This window comes from Acipenser ruthenus, chromosome 50 (assembly GCF_902713425.1).
Source record: "Acipenser ruthenus chromosome 50, fAciRut3.2 maternal haplotype, whole genome shotgun sequence".
Lineage (NCBI taxonomy): Eukaryota > Metazoa > Chordata > Actinopteri > Acipenseriformes > Acipenseridae > Acipenser > Acipenser ruthenus.
The window spans coordinates 5,056,555-5,071,191 of NC_081238.1; the positions used below are offsets into that span (position 1 = coordinate 5,056,555).

Sequence of the window (14,637 nt, forward strand, 5' to 3'; positions counted from 1 at the left end):
TTAGAAGCCTCTCTCTATATTAAAAAAGTAAAAGTGTCCCCTGAGGTCAGAATTGCCCAAGCTCAGGCCTTGATGACCTCTAATGCCCTATCCTATTGATAGAGTGTCTATGAAAGTTTTTAGTATTCCTAGAGGGAGTAGGGTATGTAATCAGGAGAATTTGTTTCTGGGGCAGTTACCAAAGTTTGTGGTTATTGGTTTAACAGATAATGACGCATTTAGTGGTTCCTACGCTAAAAACCCATTTAACTTTAAACACTATGCAGGGAACTTTATAGCTATGTACGTCGATGGTGAACAAGTCCCCTCAAAACCTTTACAACCCCACTATACAACAAGACACAACCCCGTCCGTGAATATTACAGTCTAATACAAGCCACGGGTAGACATCTCAAAGACAAACCATTGATAATTGATAGGTCAGACTTTATTAGAGGCTATACGCTCTATGCATTTGATTTGACCCCTGATCAGGAATGTGGAGATCATTTTTCCTTAGTGAAAAATGGTAATATGTGCCAATGCTCTGCCAGAGACGGTGAATATGATTGTTTATGCTGTTTTTGAGAACGTGATTGAGGTTTCCCACCAAAGAGCTGTTCTCTTTGATTACTGAAAAGTTTGATACAACATTGATCCTTTTAAAAATGAATACCACTCAGCTTACAGCGCTGCTATCCAGCAACCCGTTGACTGCAAAGTATTTTTATGGGGTTCTAGCTAGTGATCAACTACCTAAAGGAAAAATGAAAAAAAACTACCGGCGATACTCATTGTCAACATGGACCCCCAGAATTATCCGGGAGAACACTGGCTAGGGATTTATCTAAAAGAAGAGGGACAGGGAGAGTTTTTTGATTCTTACGGTAACCCTCCAGATTTTATTTATTTTCCTAAGACTATCTCAAACTTTTTAGACAACAACGTCAAACAAACAGTGTACAATAATCAGCCTCTACAAGGTCTTATGACCACGACATGCGGCCATCACTGTGTTTTCTTTGTACATCATCGAGCCAAAGGACTTACTTACCCCGAGGTTATAGCTCTCTACAGCTCTGATTTAAACAAAAATGATCTGATGGTGTCCCAATTTATACATTGTATGTCTAACCCTAAAAAACAGAACTGTATAAATATATTTTCATGCGTGCAGTGTGTCAAGACTCATCATGATTTTAAAAAATGTTATGAATGTTAATCTTCAAAAAAAACTTATGACATTGTAAATGGTGAATAAATATTTTTATTGCTGTAAAGACATATATATATATATATATATATATATATATATATATATATATATATATATATATATATATATCAGACATTGTTTATATAACATTTGCATGAATATACAACAAAATGTATCAGACAATGTTTACACAGCATTTGCATGAATATAAACAAAATGTACAGATATGTAAACTCAATAAAAACAGTAACATCTTAATAAGTTTCCCATAACTGCTGCCTTTTTTTCTGCTTCTTATAGATAGGGGTCTCTAAGGGTCGTTTTTTATAAGCTTTTATGAGTTGTCGTGTTTGAGAATTAGGTACTGTAGAATAGGGGACATTTATTACAGACAAACCTTTGATGAATTCGGCCCATCCTACAGGTAACCTATGTTCAGGGATATGGGTATGCCCCGTTGCAGCCCTGATTAAATCAACCATATGCGACCCTCTAATGTTCTTGCCCCTAAGAATGAATTCCCCTTGATCATTCCATGAGGTAACCAAAGCATTCTGAGACATAGCGTTTAAAATAAAATTAGCATTTTTCTTAGATCTGGAGGGAACGCTACTCATAACAGCAGTCACTATCTTAGATTCAGATTCTGCTGTCGGTTGGGCTGTTTCCTCAGAGGGGGGTGTAATTAATGTCAGGGTATTCAACTCTTTTTCACTCTGTTTAAGCAAGTTTAGATATCTCTGTAAGGAGCTGGTGTATAGCTTAACTTTCTCATGGTCACTGATGTCAGTTCTAAGTAGAATGCTTTTCATTTCAGAGTACAAGAAAAACTTGGAGTTACCGGGGTACATCTGCCGGGCTAGTGTGTTGATTTGAAGTTTATCTCGAGGGGTTTTAAACAGAACAATGTAATTGGCATTCAAGTTTATGGTACGACTCATTTTTCCTTGAAAAAACAAATTTTGAACTAAATTCAGCACGCATAAATTCCTATGATGAACGTATTTTGTAAAAGCTTTCTGTATTTCATCATTTTCGCTAGCTGCTTCCATCAAGTCATCTATAATGAGTAAATTGATTTTGTTAGGAGGCATTAAATTATCATCGGTTAATGAATCTGGTATGCCTTCAATAAATTTGATATTTTTAAATTTAAGGGCCAATTCATTGTATAATGCCTGCCAACAACTATAACACCAAATGATATTCTCAGGGGTTTTGGAAAAGATCTGTTGAGAGTTTTCTAAAAGCTGCTTCACAAAATAACTTTTCCCTGAATTGGAGGGTCCCGATATTATAGCTGCAAAAGGTACGGATAGTCTAATATCAAAACCATCTTCAGTGTCCATAAGGAAGCGATGTAAAATCAGAACGCAAGACTCGCTTATTGTAGACTATTTGAAAGGTTTTCTGGAGTGGTTTGTTTTTCAATTGAAATTCTTTTTTATTACGGTGAATCTGGGAGCCTCGAATCATGATATGCTCCGCGGGGGTGTTTCTATCATGATTCACAAAGTTTTGTACAAGGTCTTTTAATGAAGCGAGGTTAATTAATTTGGAATTCTCATAGTTTAGGGTAATCCCCTTTACTTTGAGACATGTTTTTCCATTGTTTGTGACGTATCCATATGTTTTAGGGCCCCCTGACACAAACTCTGTAATGTATTCCCACGGCTTCAACTCGCTAGTTAAATCACCAAGATAATCGCCTAGTTCAGGACGCCAAGCCTGGGGCCTGCTGACAAAGATTACAGAGTCCGTATCATGATACAGACAGCGACCCTGCAGACGACCCAAGAGGTTATAGAGCTCTAGCCGGGCGTAAGCGGTAGTAAATGCCGCTATGAATACGTTTACATTACCTGTGGTAGTATAGGTATCAGAAGCGTAACGCCACTGAACCTGAGCCACCGGATCACTTACAAAACAAAAATGCGAAACCTGATATCTTTTTGAAAAGAGATAATGGAAAAACTGGTCAGGATCCTTTACCAAGCTTGTAGAGAGCTGGTTAGTTCTCTGGGCTAGTTTTCCCCACAAACTATTGAGGCATAGTTTGGAGATTTGTCTTTTAGCTGGATTAACATTAATGTTTTGAGGATCTAATTGAACCCCCTCTTTCTGAAAATATTCAGCAATATAACGCTCTTTACGCTCCTCATCGGTACAATGAGCAGGGTAGCCTGAACTTTCCTGTTTCCCCTTGAGATGACTATTAATGTAACCTGTAAAGAGAGTGTCAGATTTCTGAGGAAAATGCCACACTTCATGTATTTTAGACACTTTGTAACCTTTCTCAAGAGCTTTGACTACCTCTACACTGCACCATGTCCCTGTCAAGGCTCTTTCTCCAGAGCTATGATTACATACCCCAGTCTGGTTTAGTGTTTCTGCGCATGAGCGGCAGAGGGTAAACATTAATTTACCACAGATGCGGGCAGGCAGTGCAGGGAAATAAAGACCCCTAGGAGGCAGAACAGTTAATTTGAACAAGCCAAAGTACTGCCGCAAGTCTTGAAAATTATGGTAAATTATGGTAGGGTGGTCTACGGGGTACACTTTTGTTTTGTTAACAAACGGATACAAACTAGTGAAATCAAAGTATCCCACCCTTTCATTTTCCTGGGTCACATAATGTAATGTAATGGCATTTGTACGACCCCCAAACAGAGCCTCGCGAGGATTGATGCGTTCTGGAAAATCAGAACGAACCAGAAAATCGTGAACTTTAGGCTGTTTTTTCAGTGTGTTCCATTCATGTTCCCAAATAACTCTGACTTCCAACCCATAAACCTTTTGCAATGTTTCAATCTTTTCATCAAAGTGATGACGCATCGTACCACACGATACTTTGCTTAAGGGGTTTACTTCGGCCGAATCATAGCACAAGGGACATCCATGAAAAAAACACCCTGCAAATTCAAAAGCCGTACGCTTACCATTAATCACAGCAAAACCGTCCAAGAAAAAGGGTCCTATTTTAAGCTCTCCGTAGTTTAAAGCATGTTGAATGAAAACATTTTCAGTTTCTGCTACATACATTAACCATTGTATTGAGGCATTTGAAAAGCTTTTTTGCTGCTCACGGTAATTGTCGGGAGGAATGATCACTATTGTGTCTTTAGGCATGAATTTACTTCTATACATAGCCATGCACAGTGAAGCAATGGTGGTACATTGGAAGGGGTCTATCTGCCCTATAGCATAAACCTTGGTACGGAATTTGATACATGCCTCTTTCAAAATTTCAACATAATTTTTGCAGTAGAACGCCATTTCGTCTCTGAAATTAAAAACACCATTCTTAATCGAATCATACCATTTGTAAAAGGCATCACGATCTTTAGACATCATTTGGTGAACACCATAGTAAAGGGGTTCAGGATAAGGGCCTACATAATTCTGGTTTTCAGCAGTATTGAAAAAAAGAGGAAAATATCCTTTTTTGGCTTCAAATCCCAGAGCTGCAGGCAGGGCACTTAACTTCATGGGCAAAAAGTTAAAGGAATCAATGTAACGCATCTTAAAAGCCTCGTCTGTAAAACACATCAACTTGCTACCTTGAGCTATGATATGTGGGTTAACACCGTTGGTTACTAAATAATTCATCAGTAAATAACTGTCATAAGACTTTGCATTGTGTGCCAAGAAAGTATAGCCTGCATAACAAGGTCTGCGATACCGTTCAAAAAACTTTTTCACACATTCCTCGCCCTCCCAAAACCATGATTCACCACCCATGTGCATGCAGTACAAATAATTAGGAATGTGCATGCCAGCTTCCTGTCGACATTCAAAATCATAAAACACATATTTGTCTGTGGGTTCCTTAGGTTTAAGCATTTGAATGAAGCATTTATGATCAGTGTGAGGTAACAACACGGCTTTACATTGCTTACAGTAAGGAGTAAGACATTTATGAGTCTGTGGTTTTGTCGGGTCACATTTATAGAGAGAATAGCACCTTGTACAAAGTTTTAAAATGTCACACATAGAAACCTGTTTTTCACTGTTGGCTTTATCTCGGAGAATCTTATGCTCATCATAACAGAGCTGTGATCGACAATAACGATTGCAATCGTTACATTTTACCTTTACAGAGGCATCGCTGTTACAAGCTGGTGAAAAACACACATTACAGTGTCCTTCACAGCGATGTCCAGATCGGTTACTGTAGGCTGTGTAACAGTAATTACACAGATAGGCGGCACCCAGAAAACCTTTCAAGTTAACAATACCGTAGAAATGATTCTCATGAAGAAACAGAAATACAGTTTTGTTTTTGCTCGAGTATCTGTTTGGTGATTCAGGAACACATCCTTTTGAGGACATCTGTACCAGACCACAATTTTAACATCTAAGGCCTGTTCAAATTTATCTATGTCTACAAACGACACCATTTGATGTTCACTTAATCCCACACTCTGTTGAAGTTTTAAAGCCTCAGCCATACACGTATCATAGGAACCCCTGAATTCTGGAAATAACAAGCTCAGAACGCTGTAGGCAAAACATAATTGATTGTCTCTGTTGTAACATATAATCAGATGCTTGGCTTTTTTTCTAATAAGCTCACTTTTCATTAAGGTCTGCAAACCTCTCCTAAAACCACCTCCTTCTGGACACCTAATAACCTGGACAATCAACATCAAAGAGTCATCAGCCAAAATTTCACTATGACTTTGAAGGAGAGCTTCAATCTGACTGAGAAAATCGTCTAGACTTAAATTGGCTCCAGTCATTTTTACATACACTGGTATATCGAAGGATCCTGCTCGTAATTCAAGTTGCACAACGTCTGTTGGTCTTAGCGTTCTAGAAACCTCACTCAACATATTCTTTAACGTTTCATGTAACACCGCAAAAACGTCAGCGTAGGAATCCAAGTCATACAGATGTGTAAAGTTAAGAGGTTGCTTCAATTCGAAATTGTTAAACATAGGTCTATGTCTATGCTGTACACCTTCCCCAACGATTCTATCACCGTCGCTATCCCTATGGGGGGCCTGTAAACCAGAAGGACCAGCCACTTGATCATCATGTAATACACCACCCTCTGGGACTTTTATGCTAAAAGAATCATCATGGTAAGCCCCATCATTTAAGCTTCCCCCTATTTGTTTTTCCACATCAACTACACTCTCTATAGTACCATGATTCTCTCTAGACATTTCATGCAAAAGCTTATCCAAAGAGTCAAAATTGATCTGAGTCAATTTAGCATCATTAACAAACCCCGGGCACTGGGAGTTATTGTTGTCTATATTAGTGGAGTTGTCATTTATCGGGGGCCTATCTGTAGAAATTTCATCAATCAGAGCCCTGATTGACGGTAAACTATACGCGTTATAATTTAAATCATTTAAAAGTTTGTCTAGATAGTCAAAATTCTCAAAACAGGCTAAGTTTTGGGGGTGAACAGTGGGCGGTCTGACATTGTGGGCTGTAGACATACTATGTGTATGGGAACTTGTTGAAGGATCAGAATTTAAGGTATTTTGGGGGACGATTATAGAATTAACCACAGAATTTGACACAGTATGACTCGGATCAATTGAAACCTTTTTATTTTTTTGAACACCATTCACAGCATCATCATTGTCAGAATCATCAACAGTAATTTCAATGTGTTTCCTTTTACAAGTTTTTTTGCGATGTGGTTCCATTGTAGCTCTACAAATACACTGCTACTGTTTTAAAAAACCCAGCGTTTTCAATAGGGTAATTAATGTCTGTATATTCTGAGCCACTTCTGGGTCGGAAACTAGGGCCCTTATAGCTGGGTGTCTGTAAATGATCTGATCTATAGTCAACTTTACATGTTTCAATAGCTCAACGCTGTGATACCTAGTAGTAGTTGAAGTTGAGGGTATCGCATGTTTTAGCCTTTGGGGTACTTTGGCGAGCGTAGGGGGGGGGGCTCTTGATTGTAGCGAAGTATGAAACCTTTCAGAAATTTTACGCGGCCTTTTAGACTTTGGGTCTCTGCTGAAGGATGTGTTGTCCTCGGAAGATTCGCTTTCCACAAGAAGTGTATGTCTAGTGGGCCGTTCTAAATGAAAATATGACAAAATATACAATCAGACCTAAAATACATTAACAGATGTTTGAAATATTTAACATACTTTAAAAAAAGCTTCATTTTAAATAGGTACGTACTTTTGAGAGGTCTTTTTCAGATTTTTGATGTTTATTGGGAGGATCTAAGGGTGTCTTTGCATGTATGACTTGGCCCTCCTCCGATGTACTGGTAACGTCTTTCCTTTTGGGTATTTCAGGATCTTCTAAAATAATATAAATGGTTGAATATGAATGTTTTATTAACCTAAAAATAATTATTATGAAAAAAACGATCAAACATATTTTATTAATCTATAAAAACAATACGGTTCATACTTTTAGACAATTCGGAGTCTGACGCTAGGTCGCTGAAAGATGTCATTGTTCCAGAATCTTCAATATATTCAGCTTCTAAAAAACAGAATGAATCAGCTATGTTTTTAAAAGGAAATCATAATAAAATAAAAAACAATGTATATCATGTAATATCATTCAATCGCTATATATATATATCATAAGTACATTTATTTATTTGTTATTAATAAAACAAACAGACCAATATGTCTACTATTTTACTCACTTTTAGGCATTTCTGCTATCACTGAGAAATTATTTAAAAAGTCCTCAGGCACGACTAGAGCGCTTAGTAACTCAAGGGAAATGCTGTGGCCCGGGATCGTATCTGCAATTTAAAAGGAGGTATTTATAGTTCGACCAGAAAAAAAAACTCGCGATATTTTGGTTTAGCAAATGAAAAAACTCACCATTCTGACTCTCCAAAAACCATGTTGGGGACAATGGAATGATTGTAGGTGAGAGGGGAATGATCGTAGGAGGCTGCTCAATTACTTCCTCCTGATGTGAAATTAAATGTTCTTCTATAAGTTCCTGGATATCTATAAAATATGAAAATATATAATTTTAAATAAATATAATATAAACAGAAATAAACCGCGTCTCAAACATTTTTTACAGTACATCTAACATTTAACAGCCATTTTAAAATCAGACCGCTCACCAAAAAAAAAAACAAAAAAAAAACGGTTACCTTGCATCACAGACACGCCGCACAGTGTTCGTTCATAAACAGAAATAAACCGCGTCTCAAACATTTTTTTACAGTACATCTAATATTTAACAGCCATTTTAAAATCAGTCCGCTCACCAAAAAAAAAAAAAAACTGGTTACCTTGCATCACAGACACGTCGCACAGTGTTCGTTCATAAACAGAAATAAACCGCGTCTCAACCAGCGTTTTTCACACAGAGTTAAAACAGCATTTAAACATTAAACATAGGACCTACCATTTAGAACCTCATTGTTGCGGGTTGATTCTCCGTCCATTTATAGTTGAAGTGGGTCTTTACGGGATAAGGTTCTTGAGAGGAATCGTCCTTTTCCAGAAGTGTAATACATAGCTCTGTACGGTGTGATTTATACTCTCAAAGATCCGCGGTAAATGCCTTTGTAACCACAGGGGGCCGGATCCTATGGGAGATAAACACGACACCTGAACGGTACCTAGACTAGGCGGCGCCTCAAATCTCACCACCCCACATCTCTAAAGCAGTTATTCCAAAACCACCCATCATATTCTCGATATTATGCTGAAATTATGCTTTATTATGCTTAAATCACGTTTTTTATGGGTATGCCGTTAATAAACAAGAATTGGTGAAGCATATACATATACTTGTATGTTTTGTTTTTATAGTTAAATGCGGGCTTAGTTATTTTTCTTAACTCAGTATTACATGCAAAAAAATATTCTCATTTGTTTTGTAAATGATTTTATACAATCTGTTTTATAACACGAATCATTTTAGATACACGTAAAGGAGCATTACAACTGGATCGGGTCAATATTCGCTGTTTTAAAAAAAAAACATAACGTTGTACTATGCTCGCACATAGTTTTAAATCTAAAACAGTAAAAGCGTGTTAATGATTTGCAACATCGTCAGAATAGTTTGACCATGTATGAGAAGCTACTGGAGCTTATCCTGATGGGAGGCTATTCAAAAACTGGCATTGATAAAACACTTAAATATGTTCTCTTATTTTATTTGCAATATAACACAGATTTTTCTCTTATTTTATTTTCTAATCGTTATGCCCCAAACTATATCCAGTTTGAAATAGCACGAGGCTTATTGCCCCTAGCATACTAAATGGCACCGCGGTGATCACCGAGCCATGTTTCTCAGCGGGGTGCCTTCCTCTAACATACGCTATCTGTACTTTTAATACACCGCGGCTCCAATCTGTTCCTAACGTGTAAAATTGAATAAAAAATATTTATCCCCTATATATATCTATAGATATAGATATATATAGATATATTCACATTGAGATAACATCGTGCTTTCCAACATCAGCAACCATACCGCCACCCTAAGTCTAATATGTTAAAGAACTACTACTAGACTAAGTGGTGCCACGATTCTCACCTCACAAATGATTTTCGGTTTTTCAGACACGCAAAATACCCTACAAAAACCGTAGCCCTTATTCCTTAAAACATGTTAAACATATTTACATATGTGTTTAATTTTCCTTCATTTGTTTCCTGCAGAATCATAACATTTTGTTTTTATTCAGTTATATTCAATTCCATAAGTTTTATTGGTATGGCGCGAATAACCAAGCTTTGCAATAGCATATACTTTTACCTGTTTGTTTGTTTATAGTTGAACGTAGGCTTAGTTAAATCTACTTTCTTTACGCAGTAATACAGGCGTAAAATGTTCATGCAATATATTTTAAATACGTCTTTCATTTGAGCATTCTCAATATATATATATATATATATATATATATATATATATATATATATATATATATATATATATATATATATATATATATATATATATATATATATATATAGTCTGTATATTCATTTGAAATAGTCATCGCAGTGTCTACCATGCTGAGACCAAACCTTAAGGCATTACAAATCACACATTTCAAATGCCTTCTCTGCAGGGTGCCTTCCTCTAACAAATAGGTATCGGTGCTTTTTAATACATCGAGACGCCAGTCTGTTCATAGCGGGTGGTTATGTGTCTGTGAGTGTCTGTGTCTGCGTGTGTGGGGGTGTCTCAGTGCCTGTGCTCATGTGCGCGCACATGTAAGTGTACCTATAGGAAGTTGTGCGCATGTTCGAAGCCAAAGGAACCGCCCCCTATTTAAGTCACAGAGCGAGTTTGCAGTCATTCTTCTGCTAAAGTTTGATGAGTGCGGTTGGCTGCTCGAGTAGATTTTGTTTTGTTTTTTGTTCTTTTATAAATATTTAATTTAATATCTAATTTATTTTGTTTTAGCGATACACTTTCAAAACGACTAATGCTCAGTTGTTCCGTGATTTATGTGTGTAATGTTTAAACGCATTTTAAATATAAATTGTTTTTTTCTTTATGCTTTTAATACCCTCTTTTTAAACTTTCTCTATTTCATTGTGTCTAATGAAAAAAATACTAAGACTTCAATGTTGTCTGCACCAAGCAAAAGTTAACATAAGCATTTATAAAACTTGGGTAAACCTCTATCCCCTGATCACATAAATAATATTAAACACTGATTTTTGTACATATCTTATAAAACATGTGCAATAAGTTTATAAGCATATATAAGCCTATATTCAATAAGCATATCTGTCTTGTAACAACCATAAAATCCACGCCCACCTCATTATATATTCATAAATTCATAAATCCACGCCCCCTCGTTATATATTCATAAATTCATACCTATAAGGTCAAAAAAAGGTGAAAGGGTCATAAATTAGACTTTTGACATAAGCTATAGTAATATTACTACTCAGCCATACCACCGCCGTCACAAGAGCCTCCCGTTCCCTTACATCCTGCTTCCTATTCCGCTCCCCCTTGTCTTTAAAACCAGCCTTTGAAATGAGCCAGGTAAAGGGGAATCATCCTCTGATTGGTGCAGGGAAAGAAACGAAAGATTCTAAAAATGAAAGTAGCCTAATTAAAACAATAAAACAAAACACATAGCAACGATCTGCTACAATTGTTCGGCCGTGTGTGTAGCACGGAGTGCCCAGCTGACAAAACCAACACGAGCTTCTCGGTAGTTCGCCGTGATCGTATAGTGGTTAGTACTTTGCATTGTGGCCGCAACAACCCCGGTTCGAATCCGGTTCACAGCAGGTGAAATCCTCACACGGCAGAGAAGCTTGTTCTTTTTTTTCACACGCCATCTTCATGGCATGCACATTTTTGAAAGAAAATAGAATACAATAATTGCTTCATCGTGTTAGTACAGGCATGATGCACACCAGCCTGCTGTGTAGGAAATAATCAATCAATAACCACCATAAAAATCTCCCACAAACACCAGTCGCTGTATTAACGCCTATCGAGTACAGGCAAGACGGTGTTGGTGGTATAGTGGTGAGCATAGCTGCCTTCCAAGCAGTTGACCTGGGTTCGATTCCCGGCCAACGCAAGTCTTTTTTGAACTTTTTCATTTAACATTGGAATAAAGCGTAATAAATTCCCCAACTAATTTGCCTTACTGGTTAATAGTCTTAAAAGCATAACTTTGAAAGTATCACTGTGAGTTATAATGATCTGTGAGGTGATATTAGTCACTACATTAAGCCCCATCAAACGAATGTGTTCATTTGGAATCATGCATTGATAATGCGTTGTCGGGAAAACTACAAATATGGATGGAAGCGTGAGTTGAATGATTAATCCCATTCTAAGGATTGATATGGTCCTGTTGTTTGTCCTGCCACCTAAAAATGGCGTTGCAGTTACATGCGCTGCAAAATCAAATATTTAAAATTAAACAACCGTCTGATAAAACTTACTGCAGCCGGATTGTTTTAGACACACATGGGCACATGAAAAAAATCAAACATATGTTACCAAAATAGTCATTGCTGTATGATGTGCAGCAACTGTAAAATGAATGGTTTTATAATCTGTTATGTGAGATTTCTGTTGATTTTTTAAGCATTTGATTCCCTGTGTACACAAAGATCCATGACAAAGAAATTCCTGATAACTGACGCTGAGACGTGAGAAATGACCATGTGCTATAATGTGGACACCGTAAGACTGGAGATGGAACGTGGAGAGACTTTATAACTTCGTGTAGCACACCAGGAAGGATGTGTTTGACCGTGGGTGTATCATTTCCAACACGAGGTATAGCGTGTTGGAGTTCCCCGGTCAGTGAGCCTGTTAGTTTATTTATTGTTAACGTTGTGTGTTTCATTTGATAGCTGTCCCGTTCCTAGAGCAAGGAATCTTGTTTTATTTGTTATACTTTATTTTATTCTTGCGAGCACGCAGCTGTTTTATATATTCATTTTAAATAGATTGGGGGAAATTGGTACTGTTTACTTTACAAATGTAATCTAGATTGTAACGAGACCATTCAAGTGCTGACGTTGTTGTCTACTTTGTATGTACCACAAAAAGAACAGATTTGCTGAACTGGTTAATTAACCTTACTATAAGAAACTGATAGATCCAAGTATTTTATATAAACTGCAATACTATAATTTGTGGTAACTGGTTGAATTAACTTCACTATAAGAAACTGATAGATTAAGAGTTTGTTTAATTGTATCATCTCTATATGTATCTAGTAGACAATTGTTAGATGGTGAAGTGAAAGTGGAATTGTCATATTGTTTACATTATTGTTAATGTGCTTGAGATTTTGAAAACAATTATTAATTAAAACTTGTAAAGATTATTTTTGGAGTATGATTGCCTCATTTTTCCTGGATAAAAGAGTTTGTGCGGGAACCAACCACTCGAGGTCCTTGTCCTCAATAAACACACGGTGGCGTAGTGAAAATAACATAAATTTCGCTATCTGTATATAAAGACCTGCTACACTTCAATACTACTGCCGCTACTCGGACACCACACACATAATCATTGTAAACACACCGCCATAGCACAGGCTGCCGACCAGCCATACCACCGCCGTCACGAGAGCCTCCCGTTCCCTTACATCCTGCTTCCTATTCCGCTCCCCCTTGTCTTTAAAACCAGCCTTTGAAATGAGCCAGGTAAAGGGGAATCATCCTCTGATTGGCACAGGGAAAGAAACGAAAGATAAGGGGGCGTTCTAAAAATGAAAGTAGCCTAATTAAAACAATAAAACAAAACACATAGCAGCGACCTGCTGCAATTGTTCTGCCGTGTGTGTAGCACGGAGTGCCCAGCTGACAAAACCAACACAAGCTTCTCGGTAGTTCGCCGTGATCGTATAGTGGTTAGTACTTTGCGTTGTGGCCGCAACAACCCCGGTTCGAATCCGGGTCACGGCAGGTGCAATCCTCACACGGCAGAGAAGCTTGTTCTTTTTTTTCACACGCCATCTTCATGGCATGCACCTTTTTGAAAGAAAATAGAATACAATAATTGCTTCATCGTGTTAGTACAGGCATGATGCACACCAGCCTGCTGTCTATGAATTAATAATTACAGAAATAATCAATCTATAAACACCATAAAAATCTCCTACAAACACCAGTCGCTGTATTAACGCCTATCGAGTAAAGGCAAGACGAGACCTGTCCCAGCAGCCAACATTACAGTGGCTTAATTAAATCTTTGAAGGTGATTTTGAGAATGGAGGCGTTGGTGGTATAATGGGGAGCATAGCTGCCTTCCAAGCAGTTGACTTGGGTTCGATTCCAGGCCAACGCAAGTTTATTTTGAACTTTTTCTTTTAACATTGGAATAAAGCGTAATACATTCCCCAACTAATTTGCCTTACTGGAGAATAGTCTTAAAAGCATAACTTTGAAAGTATCACTGTGAGTTATAATACTCTGTGAGGTGATATTAGTCAGACCTAGATTCTCTAGATATTGAGTAATTAGCTACTCGTCATTGTTCTGCCGTGTGTGTAGCATGGAGTGCCCAGATGACAAAGCAAGCATCTCGGTAGTTCGCCGTGATCAGATAGTGGTTAGTACTTTGCGTTGTGGCCACAACAACCCCGGTTCGAATCATGGCAGGTGAAATCCTCACATGACAGAACTATAATGAGATCTCTGCTATTCCTAATCTATATTAATGATTTAGATTCTGGTATAGTAAGCAAACTTGTTAAATTTGCAGACGACACAAAAATAGGAAGAGTGGATAAGCAGCAGCAAAGGTCATTCAAAATGATGAACTGGGCAGACACATGGTGAATTATATTTAATAGAGAAAAGTGTAAAGTACTACACGTAGGCAATAAAAATGTACATTATAAATATATATATATATAATATTATAATTATGTTGACTCAGAAATGTCTTCATCTAGACAATGTGGGGAAGCTATAAAAAAAGGCCAACAAGATGCTCGGATATATTGAGCTTATTGATCCCA

The 14,637-nt window shown here is 37.4% G+C and overlaps 2 non-coding genes across 2 annotated transcripts; both read left to right on the top strand.

Moving 5' to 3' along the window:
* The first annotated feature begins 11,658 nt into the window (after window positions 1-11,658).
* trnag-ucc (transfer RNA glycine (anticodon UCC)) lies at window positions 11,659-11,730 on the top strand. The gene has a single exon. It is a non-coding gene; the product is annotated as a tRNA-Gly (tRNA).
* A 1,777-nt stretch (window positions 11,731-13,507) lies between these two features.
* On the top strand, window positions 13,508-13,579 carry trnah-gug (transfer RNA histidin (anticodon GUG)). The gene has a single exon. It is a non-coding gene; the product is annotated as a tRNA-His (tRNA).
* Window positions 13,580-14,637: the final 1,058 nt, after the last annotated feature.